The sequence below is a fragment of the Culex quinquefasciatus genome, chromosome 3 (genome assembly GCF_015732765.1).
Source record: "Culex quinquefasciatus strain JHB chromosome 3, VPISU_Cqui_1.0_pri_paternal, whole genome shotgun sequence".
NCBI lineage: Eukaryota > Metazoa > Arthropoda > Insecta > Diptera > Culicidae > Culex > Culex quinquefasciatus.
In genome coordinates this window covers 187304018-187324276 of record NC_051863.1, presented here as the reverse complement: position 1 = coordinate 187324276, position 20259 = coordinate 187304018, and the positions used below count along the sequence as shown (strand labels likewise).

The following is a 20259-nucleotide window of genomic DNA, read 5'->3' as shown; positions in this document are numbered from 1 at the left end:
GAGTCGAGTTCACGTAGCGGACCAGTTTGGGAAATGGCCACCAGCTGCGGACACGTGCACTTCAAGCCAAGCAGTGTTTACTTGGTGGAGCTTTGTGTACATCGGAGAGTGGGGGAGTGCTACACAGCTTTGGAAGGTAAATTTCGCAAGCTCCCTCGTGGTCCCTCGCCGGAGCTCTAGAACAAAGTTGATTGAAATTTACGATCGCTTTGGTGGAGTGAATTTGGCCTTTAATTGAAAGGAATTGGAACCGCGTTGGTTCAACGAGCGGTGCACTGCCACAGCAGTGTAGCAAAAGGGTTAGGCCCATCTGGGAATATAGTCAAACATTGTCTTGCACTTGACAGTATTGCGACATTGCTGCTGCCGAGCACAGCGTTGAGTACAGGGTTGAGTGGTGAAAGATATGTACGGTGAATGCAAACGAATTAATGGCCTCTGGAATGTCATGTGCAGTTTGTTGGAAGCGTTTTAATGGAATGGATTTTGTTATTTCGATATTTATAAAAGTATATAATTGTCTAGTTGTACTACAAATGAATCAAATAAATCTCTTGAAAACCAAGTTTCTCCATATTCACGATAGTCATAAGGTATGCCAGGTCTCCCAAACTAGTTAGTAGCTCAAAATATAAAGTTTACAGCAAATTCATACATTTGTAATTTGAGAAATAATAGTAAATTTAAACAGCAAAAAAAAAATAAAAAATTTAAATAACATGCCATAGTTTCAGCATTTGCATGAAAAAGTGTTTTAAAATACATTTACCCTAGTTCAGTTGTTTTGCAATCATCAATTTTCAAAAAATGGAAGATGACGAAAACAAAAATTTTAGCGAAAAAAAACTTAAACATCGAAAATTTTCAAAAATTCTAAAGATTTTTAAAATCAACTCAAACATGCTAAACTTGATTCTAAACGCAGGGAAACGCTGATTGTATTGAAATTTCCATTAAAATTTAGAAGTTTTTTGATTTTTATTTTTTTTTGCCCCTGATTTTTCGGGCCAAGCCGAAATATTGACAATTAAGGGAAATATACCCTTTTCTCGGCCTAATTCTATTATCGGCCTATCTGAACTTTGATTATAAATTACAGCTTTCAAAAGTGTTTTTGGTTAATATTCTGTACCAAACCGGCCGATTTCGACAATTTCTTTGTATGTTTTTTATTTAGCTCAAACCTTGTGGGGGCCTTTTCTATGGCCAAAAAAGCAACTTTGTGTCATTGGTTTACCCATACAATTTTGGCAGATCCATACGAAAATGGTACTTGAATATATTCGAAAATCTGTAACTTTTGTAGAAATTTTCTGATCACCAACACCAAGTCTTCGGCAAAGTTCTTGGTATTGGTGAGGACTGTTCAGAAAAAAAATTACACGGCAAAAATTTGTCTATTTTCGAAATAACTTTTTTTTCACAAAAACTCATTTTCTCAAAATCCTTTATTTTTTATTTGCAAGATTTTTTGATATCATATGTTTAGGGGACAAAAATCCGCAACTTTTAAGCCATAGAGAAGTATGGTCAAAAAATTTGCCGCGAGCTTTTTAAAAAATTGTGATTTTTTCAAAAGTTTGATTTCAACTAAATATTTGCAGTTTTCCACACAGCAAAAAATCCGATGGTAAAATCGCATGAAAAAGCATGCACATCACCTTTGTGAGCAAAAGCATGTAATATTGTATACGAAAACGTGTACACAAAAAGCATGTACAAAAGAAAAATAAATTAATATTGCACACTCCAAAATAACCATCAATCTGTTGACAGTCATATTCAGATTACCAAGTCCGCGCCCCAACCGTCTCGACTATCTCACCGTCTTGTAAAACTTGTGTACAACGCCGATGTAGCAGTAGGTTTCCCGTACGTCAAATACTGAATTAACTGTATACGATGTATGGGGAACGCACAGCTACATCGGTGTTGATCCAGCGAATTTCACAGCGGCGAGATAGCCGAGATGGTTGGGGCGCGGACTTGGTAATCTGGATATGACTGTCAACAGATTGATGGTTATTTTTGGGGTGTGCAAAATTAATTTATTTTTCTTTTGTACATGCTTTTTGTGTACACGTTTTCTCATACAATATTACATGCTTTTGCTCACAAAGGTGATGTGCATGCTTTTGCATGCGATTTTACACAGAAATTTTTTACTGTGCAATTATTAAAAATAGTGACCATAAGTGACCGTTCCTGATCCATTTTTTTATGTTCAGAAAATTTTCTATAAAATTGTCTAAGAGACATCGAAGATTGGACCCCTGGTTGCTAAGACACAACGGTTTAAAGAAAAAGAAACAGGAAAATTGAAGTTTTCTATGTCTCATCCAAATATTCCCACATTTTCAAGTGCCAATTTCTCAGCAACTAATGGTCCAATTTTGAGTGTTGAGAAATTCAACATAACATCTATTCGAATAAAAAATATTATGAAAATTTTGGAATCAGGACTAACATTCCAAAAGGGCCAAAAAATCAATATTCCCCCTATTTGAAATTTTAGGCTTGATTCAAAAAAAAACTTTGTATAAAATGTGTATTGACTTTATTATAGTTGAAAAGTTAATGAGAACAAAAAGAGCTGTAACCAACTCACATTTTTTAACTAAAAACATTTGGTTCAGGTGGTAAATTAGCAAAAAATACCATGTTTTTCGCTAGAATTATTAAGTTTAAGAAACTAGCTCATCCTGTCAAATACAAGAATTCTATAAAGAATTACAGGTTCAACATGATAAACCACTCTTTTCAATAGTTGTTTAGTCAGCTTTCCCGGATCTTATGGGAAAGTCATTGCACAGTGGTCCAGATCGCAAAATTAAGTGGAAAATGGATTTTCCGAAAAATGTTTAAGTTTTGGAGCTTTGGTGTCTTCAGAAGAGTTGTTGCGAAAAGAAAGGGGCAACTTTTGATTTAGTTTAGAAATTAGGGTGGTTCACGATTAGGGTGATTTTGAAAATATTTTTGGATCTGCCCTTTGAATCTGAATCTGCCCTCAGAATTGAGCCAAATTGTCAACAAATCGATTTTTGGTAATATTTCGAGTTTATGATAATTTTACATGGAAACCCAAAATATGACCAAAAATCGATTTGTTGACAATTTGGCTCAATTCTGAGAGCAGATTCAGATTCAGTGGGCAAAATTACATGGAAAAACATATATTTGGAAAAAAATGAATTTCGTTAGGGTGGTCCCATATGGGTTTCTCTTGAAAATTAGACTTTTTCAATTGAAGATATCTCAAGTTAAAAGAAAAACAACCCTGAGATTTTTTCAGCATTTGTAGTGCTGGAATTCCTCTTTCAAATGCAACCTCGCTTAAAATTTGGCTTGCGCCTTTTCGAGATAACGTCATGATTCGAAATCCGGACACTTAGTACCATATTATTTTTGTTATAGCTGACAAAGAATCATGTAATAAGTTGGAAATGTAGAAATAACATCAGGATTTAGTATAAACAGTCAGTTTTAAGAGAATGCATGCAAAATATGTCTTTTCTAACAATTTTTCATCAGAATTTGAAAATTAAAATGACTTTTTGTGCTTCGAATCCCGGACACTGATAAAAATTGATTCGAAATCCGGACACTCGATTTTGCTTATGAATCGCACAAATTTGGACTGAAATGTTAGTGAATGGCATTCTTTAGGTCTCAAATAAAAAATGGCTAGAATTTAAGAAAATCAGAACCACAATATTCTGCTTTGCCTTCACGGTGCTTCGGACGCCTATGAAATATTTCCGTTGAAATGTTTCGCATTTTTGGTAAACTTATAATTTTATTTTATTTAATTGTTTTGGCATTAACTGCAGCGTTCAAACAAACTTTAAATGAAAGTTGATGTTGGAATTCATCAAATAAGACAGTTTTGACATTCATAATCCGAACTTATATCCAAATAATTGATAAAACAAGTTGAAGTGTCCGGGTGTTGAAGCGTCCGGGAATTCGAATCATGACGTTATTTAAGTTTTAAATTTTCATCTATTTTACCTTAAAATGGCTGACCCTTAAGCCCAATTTGACATGTCAAATAAGAAAAATGTTTGTTTTTTAAAGTTCTAAAAGTTCTCAGAACATCACTTTTCTCTAAAACTTAACCCTGAATTGCCACGTTCAAAAAACTGATTTTTGAAGGTTTGCTCAGATGCTTTCTGAAAATTTGATCGTAGAAGACGTAGATTGCGAGATGAAATTTTGATGTCTTCGACAAAGTTGCTTGAATTGGCAAGCCCAACAACTTTCTAGAAGACGAAAAAAATCTCAAAAATATTCCTGTATAGTAAGATTTTCAAAATCAACCTAATCGTTCAAATCAAATTATTCGCTCTACAGCATTGCCTTGGCGTTCTCGATTGCGAGATTCCTACTCGAGGCTAGGTGTCCGAAGGCTTGATTGTTGAGGCAATTGCAAACCTCTTTTTACACCTAAGCTTCCCTCCACCCCGGGATTCGAACTGACGACCTTTGGATTGTGAGTCCAACTGCCTACCAGCGACTCCACCGAGGCAGGACCCAGGGAGACGACTCCTACTCCTGGACTGAGCTATCGACCTAACGTTTTAGGTTAGACCGGGACCAACATTTGCTTCCCTGTCGGACGGAAGGCGTGATCAAACAAATCTCGTCTCAAAATTTTCCACCGGGACCTTCTGGGATCAAACCCAAGCCGACTTGGTCCTGCTAGAATTATTAAGTTTAAAAAACTGGCTCATCCTGTCAAATGCAAGAATTCTATAAAGAATTATAGGTTCAAAATGATAAATCACTCTTTTCAATAGTTGTTTAGTTAGCTTTTTTCCCGGATCTTAAGGGGAAGTCGTTGTATTACTTCATGCAAACATATTGAAAACTAGCTGTTGCAAAAAAAATCATTAAATGTTTCAAATACTGTCTACGTAAATTGATGATCAGAAAATCCGAAAATCTCCTAGTTATTGCATAAGATAGCATACAGACAGACAATGATTCGCACCATTGTGTACCTATCAACAGTCGATCCAAAACACATAGGGGCCATTCAAATTAAAGGCTCAACCTGCCGGCCTTCATTACGCGAAGAGCGTGTACGGCAGAGGCATCCCTCCATCTGGTATTACAGGTTTTAAAGGGAAAGAAAGTGGTCTGGCCACGACCTGGCTGACGGCCAGTTTAGCAGCAGTGACCGGTAACCCTTTCAGTTCATAACAATGCGCACACACACACACACACACACACACATTACGACAACACCTTTCTCTCATTGTCGACACACAACTATGAGGCCTGCAGGTCGAATTGGTTACGTTACGCGGGCCAGGTGTGGCGCGTTGGCGGGGCCAAGGCGTCGTAGCTTTTTTTTTCTTTATCGATCTTTTCGACGATTATGTGTACAGGCCGGGGTCGAGGGGCGGCTCGGATTTCACCGCGTCGGTTGCAGCCTTCACCTCGCCGAGCGGCGAGCGCAAACTAAATATACAATAAATTCACAATTAGTGGTGGTGGTGGCAACTACTACACCGGAAACAACGCCAAACGGGGACTGTGTGGGACTGCTGGAAAACTCCGGAGGAAATGGTGTGAGAAAAGCAATTAAGCGGCATGTCTCCGATTGTAAAACTCTCGGCGGCGACGGCGAGCATAAATACTACGTTCAGCGTGCGGTAATTAACTTCCATCCACCCACCCCGGCCGCTTTTGCTCGGTTCGATGGGTTATTGATGGTGATTATATTGCAGGACCGATTGTCTGTTTGTGTAACCAATTACAGCGCGACAGAAATTTGATTTACTTGCTTTTGTGGGCGAGCAAGAGAAAATGTTTTGTTATTACATGCTTTTTTGCGTTTTGTACAAACCAAATTATGGTTGAGTTTTTGATTGGTTTTAAAGAGTAAAAACACTGAATATTGAAAGTAGCGATGAAAATCTTTACAAAACTTGTTTTTTTTTTCTTTATTCTGTATTTTTTCTCAGTCAAAATCAGACTAAAATTATAAATGTAGACCTTCAGTTTTTATACAGGTTGGTTTAGATGAAGTAGGAAATAGATTTATAAAGTTTCTTAAAAACAAGCTCAAATAAAATGTTTATTTCTAGGTTTAATTTTCAAAAGGGTCCTATCTACATAGGAAACCCATGACGGATTGGCCTAGATTTCATCCTTCAACAAATCCAAATTGCCCCAAAAAACATGTTCAAAATTCTCCATAATTTTCAATATTTGTACAGATTTTTTAGTATATTACGGAATTTATGGAAATTTCTTGCGGAACTTATCCAAAATGTGTACTTTGCCAAACTTAACAATTTTGAAAAGGGACTTATGACAATTTAAATAACACAAGCACAGCGAAATAATTGAAAAAAAACTAAGATAACACATTTGAATTATCCGAATATTCCCTAGAAAAGGATGAAATTTAAATCGAAAACTTGCGTTCACCGTTGCTCAATCACCCTTCGCATAGCTCAATCTGCTGGGGTGCCTTCTCCAGTCAGTCAATAACAATCAACCTGACAGCCAACAAAACGCAGACCAACAATGACTACAACGAACCGAAACAATGAATCCAAACTAAACTGAATGGAAAAAAATAAATGGTTAAAAAAATGGCGCGTCCAATTTCGAGCTTATAACCAACTCGAAACTACACAGCAAAAAAAAATGTGGCGAGTATAAATTTGAAATTGTAAATTTACCTCTGTTTTATGTAATTTTACCTACATTTACATGTAAAAGTCAATTACGTAGAAAAAGGCGTAAATTTCACCTCACTGCTGTTTTTTTACCATGCTTCTGATGTATTTTGAACTTTTTCTTCAAAATTTTATTTTAGCATGCTAATTTAGGTAAAATTACATTTAAAAAGAAGTATATTTACACCACCTTTTTTACTGTGTTATAACTGCGTTTTTGATGAATTACCCCATTCTTGCCACTCACTCAATCGACTGAACTCAAACTCTGACTGGGTTTATTATGGTGGGTGACCCCCCTCCCTCTCTCTCGCTTCTTCATGGCCACAATCGACGACCGATGCGCGATGGCCGCGCCGAAACTCCAACCCAGGGCCTCGAAGGTTATCAAACTGACAGCCAGCAGCGTTGTTTGTTTGGCTGGAGGCGATCGTACGCACGAAAGAGACAACAGTATATACAGTAGCGACTGGGCAAACCTGACAATCGTGATGATTGTTTACAAATATATGAACTGGATGGGGACGGTGTGGCGAGGGGGGGGGGGGGAAGAATGGAATTTTAAAAATGTGGCAGAACCAGAAATTTCTGCGCGATTAGAGCCGGTCGTGCCGGAGGACGAGATTTGAATGAGTAATTTTCAGTAGTTGATAGAGTGTGACTGGTGAAGTTTAGATGAGAAGTCATTTGGAAAGACTCAAACTGGCGCTACTGCACTCATCTGAATCAGGAAACTGGCAGCACTGCATTATTTTTTTGAAATTAAAAATCAATTATAGTCCTAAATTTTAACGAATAAAACTATTGACCTTAAACTTGCCTATTGGAACGACCCAAATTTTTGATCGAACAGGTGTTTGTTCAATTGGATTTCAATCAAAACCAAACAACCACATTCCTCAAATCTTCTCCAATTCCCTCAAAGATGTACAATTGAAAAAAGAAACAACAGACCTAAAAAACAACACAGAAAGCAATCATCGAACCCAATCGGACCGCAACTGATTGGCCGGTGTGTGGTGCAGTGGCCCTACCAACAACAGTTTGTGGCCCAATTCGGAACCTACTCTGCGCTCTGCTCTGCCAGACCCAGAAAGTAAACAATAACATCAGCACAAACCACACACACACTTACCATGTGAGTGAGTTTGCGTGCGAAACGTTTCATTTTCACCTTCCAATTTTGATGCAAAGGAATAAAAAAGAACTCACCAAAACGGAAAAATCATCAACCGAAGCTCACCCGGGTTTTCGGTTTATTTTTTTTTTTCTGCCTCTCGGATTTTTCCTTTCATTTTTTTCGATTTGCGCAATAAGCGTGAAATCAAACGGTTAGCTTAACCCCGAAAAAAACACATTTTGTGGGAAGAATCGAGTGAGCCTAACTTTGTAAAATATCTGTAACGATATTTTTTCAATAAATATTACTTCAATGTCGAAAACAACAATTTTCCTCAAAAAATGTTAAGATCACAAATTAGCACTACACAGTAAAAAAAAAGTAGTAATCCAGTTGACCGAAATTTCAAACTCCTACATGCGTTTATCCTTTCCATTTCCCTTTGGTCTGATGGCCGAGAGGGCTAAGGCGCCAGTCCTAACTGGTGGTGCTGGGTTTGAATCCCGTTGGTTGCAACTTTTTTTGTGTTTACAAAACTTTTGCATGTGATTTTACAATCTTTTTTTTTTTTGCTGTGTAGCCACAACATCAACATCAAAAAATTAAAACAAAAAAGTTGATTGAGAAATATCCCGCTTTTTCTGGTCGGTGTGTTGCGCACTTGAATTGGCTCTCTCACTTCGTCTTGCCCCATTGAAGCCGGTCCCGAGTAAGCGGAAAGATGATTGAAATATTTCTGGTTCTTTTTTGCGGCTTTGTTTTTTTTTCCTGTTTCCACCAAACTGCAGACAGCCCGGGAAAATCTGCAATCACTCCCACAATCTTGTGCATTTTGCTTGCCTTTTTTGTGCGGTCTTTTTTTCTGGGAAAGAGATCGCTCAGCATCTTCATCATCATCAGCAGCTTCGGTAGAAGAAGTTGAGAGAATAATAAAACGCAAATTTCTCAAATATGTAGGACAAACTGTGTGCTGCTACTGTTGGCGTAAGTGCACAAAGAGTAAATTTTAATTAAACGGTTCAGAATATAATGTATAATGCTTATTATACCTTTTTACGAATTTTGAATGTTGGGAATACAGATAAAATAAGTTCAAAAATTTAATAATAGTTTTGCAGATTTGTGACAATAGCATAATTGCAATAATATAAAGCAATTTGCAGGGTGACCACTCCAATCCCATTTTCAAATTCCCGATTTTTTCCCGACTTTTCCATAAACTCTTCTTTCTTATCGAAATAATGATTTTAAACAGAAAACTCTTTATAAAAAAAAAGAATTAATATCAACAACGATCGAGAAAAATCTTAATTAATAAAAAAAATCAAACTACTTACAATTTGCGTAGAAAAAAAAACTCAACAACAACAAAAAAAACTCATTTCATTTCATTTTTATTAAGAGCCAGTCTACGAACAGGGCATACCCCTTTGTATGGGACGTCGTTTGGACCTCACCAATCTGCCTGAAATTTTCAGGGGTTGTTTGTACATATAAAACTAGCATCTGTCCAAAATATAAGCACTCTAGGTCATCGGGAAGTGGGGCAAATCGGGACACAAAGTTTGAAGGTTCTAAAACGTCAAAAATCTTAAAAAGGCTATAACTTAGGCAAAATTCCTTTTATTTTCAAAATTCAAAATGCATCTCAAAGGGCTTAAAAAATGCAACAAAATGCAGGATAGAGCACCCCAATTGGTTAATTCTAAAGGGAGTTATTGGCATTTTAGAGAAAAATAGCATAATTTTCAAACTCAAATAAAAAAGTGTTCCATCCAGATATCAACTCGGTTCAACCTGCAGCTTGTAGGGGACATCTGGGACTACCATCTGAGACTGAGATCACTTTGGGAAAGGCAGTTAAACATATCAAATAGACACTTTTACTTTTAGTGAATTTTTTGGTAGTAAATTTTTGCTCGGAGGACCCCTTAGATCCCAATTTCTGGTGATAATTTTATCATAATCGTGTTCCTGAGACAATTTCACATTAGAAACATGCATAAAAATGTTTGTTTTCATCCATTTTAACTCTTTAAAAAATAAAAGTTAAAAAAATTCTTCGATTCACATTTATTGAAAATCAAGCTCGTTTCCAAGGATACTAGATGACACCAGAAAAAACAGCTTTTAATTTTTTTTAACTTTTATTTTTTAAAGGGTTAAAATGGATCAAAATTAACATTTTTATGCATGTTTCTAATGTGAAATTGTCTCAGGAACACGATTATGATAAAATTATCACCAGAAAATGGGATCTAAGGGGTCCTCCGAGCAAAAATTTACTACCAAAAAATTCACTAAAAGTAAAAGTGTCTATTTGATATGTTTAACTGCCTTTCCCAAAGTGATCTCAGTCTCAGATGGTAGTCCCAGATGTCCCCTACAAGCTGCAGGTCGAACCGAGTTGATATCTGGATGGAACACTTTTTTATTTGAGTTTGAAAATTATGCTATTTTTTCTCTAAAATGCCAATAACTCCCTTTAGATTTAACCAATTGGGGTGCTCTATCCTGCATTTTGTTGCATTTTTTAAGCCCTTTGAGATGCATTTTGAATTTTGAAAATAAATGGAATTTTGCCTAAGTTATAGCCTTTTTAAGATTTTTGACGTTTTTGAACCTTCAAACTTTGTGTCCCGATTTGCCCCACTTCCCGCTGACCTAGAGTGCTCATATTTTGGACAGATGCTAGTTTTATATGTACAAACAACCCCTGAAAATTTCAGGCAGATTGGTGAGGTAGATGCGAGATGGGTATGCTTTGCTCGTGGACTCGCTCTTAAGTTGCTTTAACAATTACATTGGGGCAGTTGTTATCCTGCACCAACAGCTCGTCGCTGTCGTGCTAACTTGTCGTACGTGCATTTTGGGCCAAATTGAGTTAAGAAAGCCATTTTGTGCAGCTCACAATGCCTCACCTTTTGACCTTCACAGATCCCCAAAATTCGATTTCAATCCTGAGATATTCAACGAAATCCGAAAAAAAATCCGTGCATTTTTGTCACTTTACATATGAAAAAAGTTTCAATCTTGTCGTGCTATCTTGTCATTCCCTGAAAATTGATGTAAGTGCGACAACTAGCCAGAGGGATTTTTGGTCAGAACGCCTTTGACGCACGTACAAGTTAGACTACCGTACACATTTGTAATTAAAACTTGGAAATCCAGCAACCAACTTCAACCAAACTTAGGGAAAATGCACATAGTAATTAGCCAAACAAAACGTCTTTGTTATTGTTTACATTGCGTGCTCTTTTTTTTTTTTTTTTTAGTCAAACATTAAAATGCTTTTTTCTCGGAACGTCGAAATGGCGGGTGCGACAAGATAGCATGACGACGCCGAGCTGATTGAAAGGTAGTCCATATCTCAGCTCAGGATAACAACTGCACCAATGTAATTGTTAAAGCAACCTAATAAAAATAAAACGAAATGAGTTTTGGAAAATAACTGAAAGCTTAAAAATACTTATAATTTCAATGTTAATTTTTTAAAACTGGAAAACGTATAGGTTTAATTTTATTTTATTTAAAATCAAAGAACGCTCAAAACATGATTACATGATTTCAAAGAATTTTCAAAAATATTTGAGAATCCGTTCAAAAAAAAAATAAATTTCTTCTATGTTTTGATCTGATTTATCCAGTTGTCAGTATTTAACTGTTTTAATCTTTTCAATAAAGAATTAAAAAGATTATGATTTTTTTTGGCTGATTTTTTTTTAGAAAAAGCAACCATAAGGTAGATAAAATTCATCTAAATAATGAGGATAATTAATTAACATTTCATAGAATTAGTAAACTTATTTTTCACATTTTCTTTTAAATTATTGCCACTATTGACATAGTCAAAAAAACAACTCCCGGGTCCCGGGAAATGGCCAAATTCCACTCTCGATTCCCGAGAAATTGAAAATCTCGAGAATCGTCACCCTCTATCTGAAAAAGATTGAAAGAGTGAAAAGAACCTTAAATTTAAAATAAGTTACTAAAGAAAAAATTAATGAATTTAATTTGAAAATTTTAAAAAATATGACAAAATTATTTAAGAGTTACAAAATAATTTTCAAATAAGTATGCTTGGGATTCCCGACTTTTCTTTGACAAAAAATCACAAATTCTCCACTTTTTCCAGATTTTTGCTGATTTTGGCAAATTCCCGACTTTTTCCCGACATGAGTGGCCACCCTGAATTTGCGATAGTGTTCACTTGAAGTTTACTAAAAATTAAGTTGAAATTTGATATTTAGGTTTTTTTTATCTTAGGAGAAAAGCATTTGTTTTTTCTGAAAACCTATGATTTACCCATTCCAAAATTTTCTTAAAAATAATCAACAACTTTTGAAATTTAATTTCAATAAATAATGCTGAAAAAAGAAAATTTTACTGGAAAAGCACATAAAATTGATGGTAAGTTTTTTTCGAAACATTTATAATAAATTAAACCCTTTTTTGATCCTTAAACAATATTTTCAAGTTTAAGCCGCAGATCGTAAACACATAATTGGAAATTAGAGGAAAAAATATGTTCATGGAATCATTATTTTGCTTATTTTATACAATAGTATACAAACGAAAAAAAATGTGATACAACATTGGAGATAGTTGTTTTTAAAATGTGTAAATTTGCATCTTTTTGTGTGTAATTTATCACATTCCACATAAATGAATGTAAAATCACAACACCCAATTTAATATCACCAGAGGTAAAATGGAGCCCTTCTTAAAAAATGATGAAACTCCGAGAAATATATTGGTGCAATAAATTTTTCAAAAACATAATGATACCATCCAGTGAGAATTTTACCTAAAGCTTTGAATCTTTTTAGGCTAAACCTCAAATGCCAATTTTTTTTTAATTTCAGAAGTACATTATTTGTCGCAAGACATTTAAATTTAATTATGAAAAACATATTGGATTGACATTATTAGAAAAAAATAAAGGATCTATAATGTCTATAATGTTAGTCTATGATTAACTTAAAAAAATATGTATCGCTATTGCACTTTGTCGATCAATTATGAGAAGCCAGAAAGAACACTTTCACGCGCAAGCGTAAACGCGCTGGCGTTGAAGCTTCGACTTAACTTGTCGAGCTTTCGAGCGAGAACGAGTCGGGACTTCGAATTTGATGTTCAGTATATGATTTTGTATAAATCCAAAAATTTAACAGGAAAAAATAGGGTAAAAATAAGACGGAAAACACTAAAATCGTTATATCTCTGGAAATACATGTTGGAAAAGCTTCAAATTTTGAGCCCAAACAGTTTATGGCGCATGTTTTCGAATGGCTTTTTGTTTGAAACTGAATTCTTTAAATTTGATAGTGTTATCTGTAAAATAGTCCAAAAAATACCTCTAAAAATGGCTTTGACCACATTTACTGGTCGAAAATTGTGAATCGAAAAATAAAATGTTCGTCTCCGACCCCACGGCTACAGATCTGACTTATAAAAATTGTGGGTTTTACGAGCGGTTTTCCAGTGATGGAAGACATAAATTTTTAAGAGTGGATACAGACATCGCCCATGTATTTCAGAAAAAAAGAGCTCTCAAAAATCATACTTTGAGTTCCGGGTTTCGGGCCAAAATTCAATCGAAAGAGCGCATCTAAACCTTCAATTTAGTAATAGGATTTTTTCCTGGGACGAATCCTCGCCGTGCACGATTTCTTTAAGATTTCTGAAAAAAGCGTTTTTCTAAAAGCAAACCTCAAACCTTTCTTTTGTAAGAAAGGCAAAAGGTAATATCAAACCAACAAATTGTTAAGCCTTGGTGCAGGTGCAAAAAAAAAAACTTTTTTTAAACTTGATGTAATATTACATACAGATACACACAAAAAAAATCCGAATGTTACGTCATTTATGAAGTAACACTTTTGCACGTAATTTAACATTGAAATTTAAAATTTGTTGTAAATTTGCAACAAATTATACGTAAAAACATGATTTTACGTGTGATTCAACCGTTTACGTCGAATCTCAAGATTACATGAACTGAGTTTACATGTGATTCATTTTTTCTGTGTCGAGTAAATTCACATATTTTTTCTGTGTGTATGTAGCCCATCAGTACGGGATACTCGATAGAAATGTCACGCTGATATAGCTCATGGTCACTCGGGCTAAGGCGCCAGTCTTCTCTGTGTACACGGAGAAAAAAGAGTTCCCAAAATCGTGAACAAGCGTTCATGAAAATGGGAACCACGAACAAAGTGTTCAAATCCCATGGTACGTTTTTGGAAATCGTACCATGGGATTTGAACACTTTGTTCATGGTTCCCATTTTCATGAACGCTTGTTAACGATTTTGGGAACTCTTTTTTCTCCGTGTATAAAACCATCATTTACAATAAATGTTGTTACTCAAAAGTTTGACTTAATAGAAAGAATGTGAAAAAGTACATTATGCTTTTATCTATCTATATTTTAAAATTTAAAATTTTTACACTGTGCTATCTTATGTTCAACGCGGCAAAAAGAAAACCAGAAAAAAAACACAGTAATTAACCGAAAGAGTAAAAGTGCCCCTCCACTTCCTACCCTTTTTTTCATTTTTTTTTCTCGGGAGCCAAAGCGGTACCGCCGACGGTATAATTGTTAAATTTAAATAGCATTAACGTCATCTTTTATCGGCTTCGGCAATTCAATTGGCAAAATGGTTGTTGTTGGTGATGTTCAGGCGCATCAGCAGCAACGGGGGAAAAAACAAGATAAATGCATTACACAACGGTGTGCTGCGTGGAAATTTTCGGCCCGATCGTGCCCGAATTGGAACGAGCAAAATTTTTACTCAAAATTGCCCGACGGCCCGCGATAATGGGCGCCAGAGCAAGTGATAAAATTTTAATGAGCGCTGTTTTTATTGTTCCGAATTCTTAATCTGCAAAGCTTTTCATGGGTTTAATGAAGTCGTGATAACGACAGTTCAGGCCCTGAACTTCGGGGTACTTTAAGTTTGATTAACGAGCCTGACTGTACAAGACCGCTTCATTCGCCAACTTTATTGATCGTCCTCATAGCCAAAGGTTTGTTTTGCAGATTGACACACTCTGTCACAAGGACTGTCGTCGGCAAGAGTGGAATTGCTGACTTTTCCCTTTTTTTTCTTTCTTCATTTGCTGATAACAACTTTTTTACGACAATCCAGAACCGCAGGGTTTGGCCGTATTTGATTCGTTTACGTTTTGCTTCCTTGGTTTGCTCCCGGTCAGGATATATTTCATTAGCTCCCGGTTTTGCCGGGGAATCAGGGAACGAAGGGACGGAGGGCAGCGGCCTCACCCTTCTTAGGGTGGGGGATCCAGAGTGCACCAACACAAGTGTGCAGAAAGTTTGAGGGAGAGCGCGGGCAGGATTTTTGGAGAGTGAGCGTGTGAGAGCAATTCTTGTTGGGAGTGAATCCTGGAAGATTCCTGACCTCCTGACAGAAACGACATTTGTTAGGATCAAGGTGTTTGAGGTTTTACTGAGATGTGAAACAATTTATAGTTTAACTGATAGTACTTACAGTAGCTTTTATTCAGTGTCAAATTATTTCTTTAATTTTCAAGGTGTTTTTTATGATGAGTTTTGCTAAGGCATTGTAATAATTTATCAGAAATTCCAACAAAAATTCTAAGATGAAGATAATCAAGATCTTAGTTCCAAGAATTGGTAAGAATTGGATAGATTTTGCGCATTCCATAGGAAATAGTTGCTTTTTTCCATACATTTAAACAATTTTTCCCATACAAACTTCAAGCGATTAGAGGAAGGGGTTCCCGTGGTCAGAATGAGCTCAAATTTGGAATTTAGCCTAGTGATGGGTCAATCTTTGATTCCAGATTTGGACCACCCTTGTCCATACAAAAATGGTATGTGAAAACTCAAAAATCTGTATCTTTTGAAGCAATTTTTAGCTTTAAAAAATTAGTTTCCTTAAAAAAAACTACATAAAACGTTTATTTTATTTATTTATTTATTTTGCAAAAGATTACAAAATAGTCAAAAAAAATCTTTCGCCAACCTACATATTTTTGACAAAAAAAATGTATTTTAAAAAAATAAAAGGATAAAAGTGTGCTTTTTTGAAAAAACCGTCGCCATCTTGAAATATTTAAGGGTAGTGCCCGTGTTTTTCCATTTAAAAAATTTTGTTTTTCAAAAAAACAAAAATAACAAAATATACTGATAAAATGCATTGTTTTCAAGTTAAAATCATTTTGAAGTAACGCTCTATACTAAAATGAGATTTCCAAAAAATGACAACGTAGTTTATGGATGGCCCCTGATCAAGAATAGCTTTTTGAGAGAGCTAAAAACAATGATTTTTTTTAACATTTTCAAATGTTGGGCTAGATTTTATGTTAAGGCACAGCTTTAAAAATAATAAAAAACTGCGACCTAAAAATTTTAAAGAAAAACTATAAGTTTACCAAACATGGGCACTACTTCCACAAATTTGAAAACTGCGATGAAAAATGAAGTTTATTATTTTTTAAACCTTCTTTAAGATTTTTTTTCAAAAAAAAAATTCTAAAAAAAATTGCCTCTTAAGTTTTTGTGTTCAACACACAAAAAAAACATTTGAAAAAAAACAGAAAAAAACAACTTGGTAAGGATTTTTTCAAAAACACCCAAAAAGCATAAAAAGGAAATTCTGTTTCTTGAACATAAATTTGAAATTATGAATATGAACCAAAAATCAAAGTCCCTCGAGGCGGGGTTCGATCCACCCCGAACACTCAGTGCTCAAACTCAACCCAATTACGAGTCATCTCTGCGATACGGCTTTACGGAGTAGGGCTGGCCGCTTTAACACTTGTGATGTTTCAATGTATTTCAATGCAATGGCGCACTACAAATGTTAATAAATGACAAGAAGAGTGCTAGGCGTCATCTAACCTAAGGCACTCTCCAGGATCCCTTCGAATGATTGGCTGCGCTAGGGTCTGATTAGATTAGATTAGAGATTAGAAAGGCCAACAACAGTCTTAGTCAGGGACTTTCAAAAACACCCAGAAAGCCAAAATTAAAAAAAACTGTTTTTGGACCTTTTTAAAACTATTGAACTGATAAAAGATCTAGTAAAAGATATTTTGCTTATTCTGAAATTTTCTGAAAATATTGCTTTAAGTCCCCTAAACATATCAAAAACCAAAAAAAAAATGTTTTAGAAAATCTATGTAAGTAACAAAAAAAAACTGATTTAAACCAGCAAAAAAAATCTGTGCAAAAAAACGGATGGCCAAAATCTCAAAGAACTGCTCAAATGCAAAAATATAATCATCTGTACCTTGAAAAAGTTTTTCTGATCAATCAATCGGCAAACTTATAGAACTATTAGGAAAAAATATGTAGCAGGAAAAAATATCCGATTTTTTTTTTGATTATAATTATTTTTGATTATAGAAAATAAATGATTTATATTGTGTGACTTTCCATATTTTTACATCAAAAGTTTTAATTATTCAACTTGTAAAACAAAGTGTTCGTTTATTAATGGAAATGAATCATGTTATAAGACAAGATACTTTAATTAGCATAGCATAGCATAGCATTGACAAGATACTTTAATTTTAAGAAAATTCCCTAGACATTTCTTAAATATAGATTTTTTTTAAATTCTAAATAAGTTTCATGCTACGCTTGTGACAAAGAGACAAATTTCCAACAGGAAGCACCTTGCCCGGCCATGGAGGGGAGGAACCTGTTTCTACCGCTAATGCTCGGCGCGGCAAAACATGCTAATTGCACCCAACTCTCCTCCATTGACCACTCTACCGTGTATGGTGTCACCTCTTTTCGGTAACTGTCATTTGCACTTACCTTTCAGTCGATTTCACGTTGACTCCGCTGATGTTTACGATGCTGTTTGTCAAAATCTCCAGGTAAAACTGCCAACAGGCCGAAACTCTCTTGTTGATGTTGTTGTTGCTTCCTCTACTTTACGATGCTGGACGGGAACGGGTTGCTGTGTATCGAGGTCGCTTCTAATCCAAAATCTACTCTATTTTGATTTTTGATATGTGTGTGTATACTTTTGAGTTGAAAAATCACTACAATGCTTCCTTTAAAATTTTACCAACACTGTTTTCAAAACACGCAATCACGATCTCTTTCACTTTTGTACGGAAAATTTTAATTTGATTCCATTTTCATCGAAACCAGCGCGATTTCATTCCTTTCCTTTCGAAAATGCACCATAAATTTGCGCCAACAACAAAAACAACATCGACGACGACGTTTTGTTGTCTGTGGTAAATATTTCACTCACACATCGACGACGACGACGAGTCACCCACAGACAAACGCGCACACAAAGCAGGCGTTGTACGCAATGTTTTTTGCCTTTTTTTCTCGTTTTCCCCTTTCTCTCTCACGTCACTTTGGATGTAGATTTTGCAGTAAATCTTCGCTAATTTCAACGCGTTTCATTGTTAAAGCTACGATTTAACTGTTTTGTAACCATCAAAACGCTTCAACCCGTCGAACTTTGCTGCAATCCGGATGACAACTGCATCGAAAATTGCTCACACACCGCACACATGCACAGATTTTACACTGTAGAGAGAGGCCAGCAAGCACACAAATCTGACAAACTTTTTCTTTTCATTCATTCCCTTCCAACAGGATCAGGGATCCGCTGCCCTTCCGCGCACTCTTGCGGCCAAATTCCACACACCCACGGAGAGAGCGAGCTGTCACTTGTGGAAAAAAAAAAATACGTTTTATTCCACAAAAAAGGAATAAAAATGCAACAATCCCTCGGAAAAAGGCAAATCCAGCCCCAAAAATGTTGGCTGCAAACACACGCACACCGACAAAACCGCACCACGGTAGTAGATATCCAACCCCTGTGTGGGTGAGGCACAACAACACACACACGAAATCAAACGGAACACACGCGCGGACAGAAATACGGCACCACACACGTCTGCACCCGACGAAGGTTTGCTGGAAACTGAAGTCTGTGGTCGAAGAGAAGAAAAGTGCACAAGCGAGCGGCGAGACCCAGCGAGAGAGAACACGAGCGAGAGAGCGGAGCAAAACTTAAAGGGGAGCGGACTCTGCTTACGCTACGGGCTTTGCTGCCACGCAGATTTTTTTTAGAAAGAGTACAGATTTGTTGAAAAAAGAATGGAAACCTCGGGTGAAACACATTTTTCTGTGAATGAATCTTGGATGGGGTATCTTATTATAATTTATAATAATTGGCTTCATCCACGCCGATTCTGTTTCCATCGAGGTTTCACCGGCCTGAATCAGAATTTGGGGAAAATTTATCAATTTTCATCACACTAACCCTTTAGACCTATTTTCATCACTTTTGCAGCTTTCCTCTATTCAAACAACATTTTCAGAACATCAGCAATGGAGAGTTGCTTGCTGACGTTTTTTAGCTATGTACTTTTTTCATAAAATTACAATCAAACCCCGATGTTGTCAAACGAACGGGGTCACTTTTTAGTTTGACACCCCTTTTACACGGAGTTCACACACACTATCCTATATAAAAAAAGATTATCCAGTTTAGAGTTATCTAAGCCCGCGCTCACGCACACTAGCACGCTATTTGGTTTGCTGGCTGGTACAAAATTTAACCTCAATCTTTTTCGTGTACGTACACGCAATACATGCGCACGTAGATAACTCTATAGATAAAAATAATCCATCGGTTAACACGGCGTTTGAAAAAATTGGTTTAAGATTGTACGGATTTTTAACAGACCTAGAAGGCCAATCGAAATGTTAAATCGACATTAGAAAATATTAGTTATAGCAGATTTTTGATAAAATTCCTATCTTTAGTGCTCTTTTAATGTTTCTAAATCTGTTTTGATTGTTAAAAGATAATCCTCATTAAAGACATCCATTTATTTCATATTAATTTTCGAATGCCATTACATAAAACAGCCTTAAGTATGGTTGTGATTAAATTAAAATATCTTTGACAATAAAAATAACTGCATAAGGGATTTTTAGGTAAAACTTTTCTCTACAAATCTGTTGTAACAAATATTTTCCAAAGATTTATGAGCCAGCTCAGTTTAAAATACGTACAAAACCGTACAAAAAAAAATAAAATTCCTCTTGTTTTTCAGAATAAAGTATCTTGTGATAAATCATGTAATTCTTTTTCAAAAAAAAATCAAAGCGAAACAAAAACTTCTGAATATTTAAATAATATATCCTGAAATACTTAAATTTCAAATTTTCGTAATTCTGGAAATCTAAAATTCGAAAATTCAAATATTTTAAAATTTTTACAATTATTTTTTTTTAACTGGAACTATTATCTAAGATTTTTAGAACATTGGCACTTAAAAGTTCTTTCGATGCCTCTAAAATTCAAATATTTTTAAATTCCCAAATTTATAAAAATTTTAGAACTCTAATTTCCTAAAATTCTTATGATGCAAAATTCCAAAATAAATACAAATATGAAAATCAAGAAATTTA

At 35.5% G+C, this 20259-nt stretch overlaps 1 protein-coding gene across 1 annotated transcript in view; it reads right to left on the bottom strand.

The window, feature by feature from the left end:
- The window catches only part of LOC6053530, a 258989-nt gene extending 240234 nt beyond the window's left edge, over positions 1 to 18755 (bottom strand). Inside the window, 1 exon segment of the mRNA XM_038263395.1 lies at positions 17626 to 18755. The gene's annotated coding sequence lies outside the window, so the exon portion shown is untranslated.
- Between the last annotated feature and the right edge of the window lie 1504 nt (positions 18756 to 20259).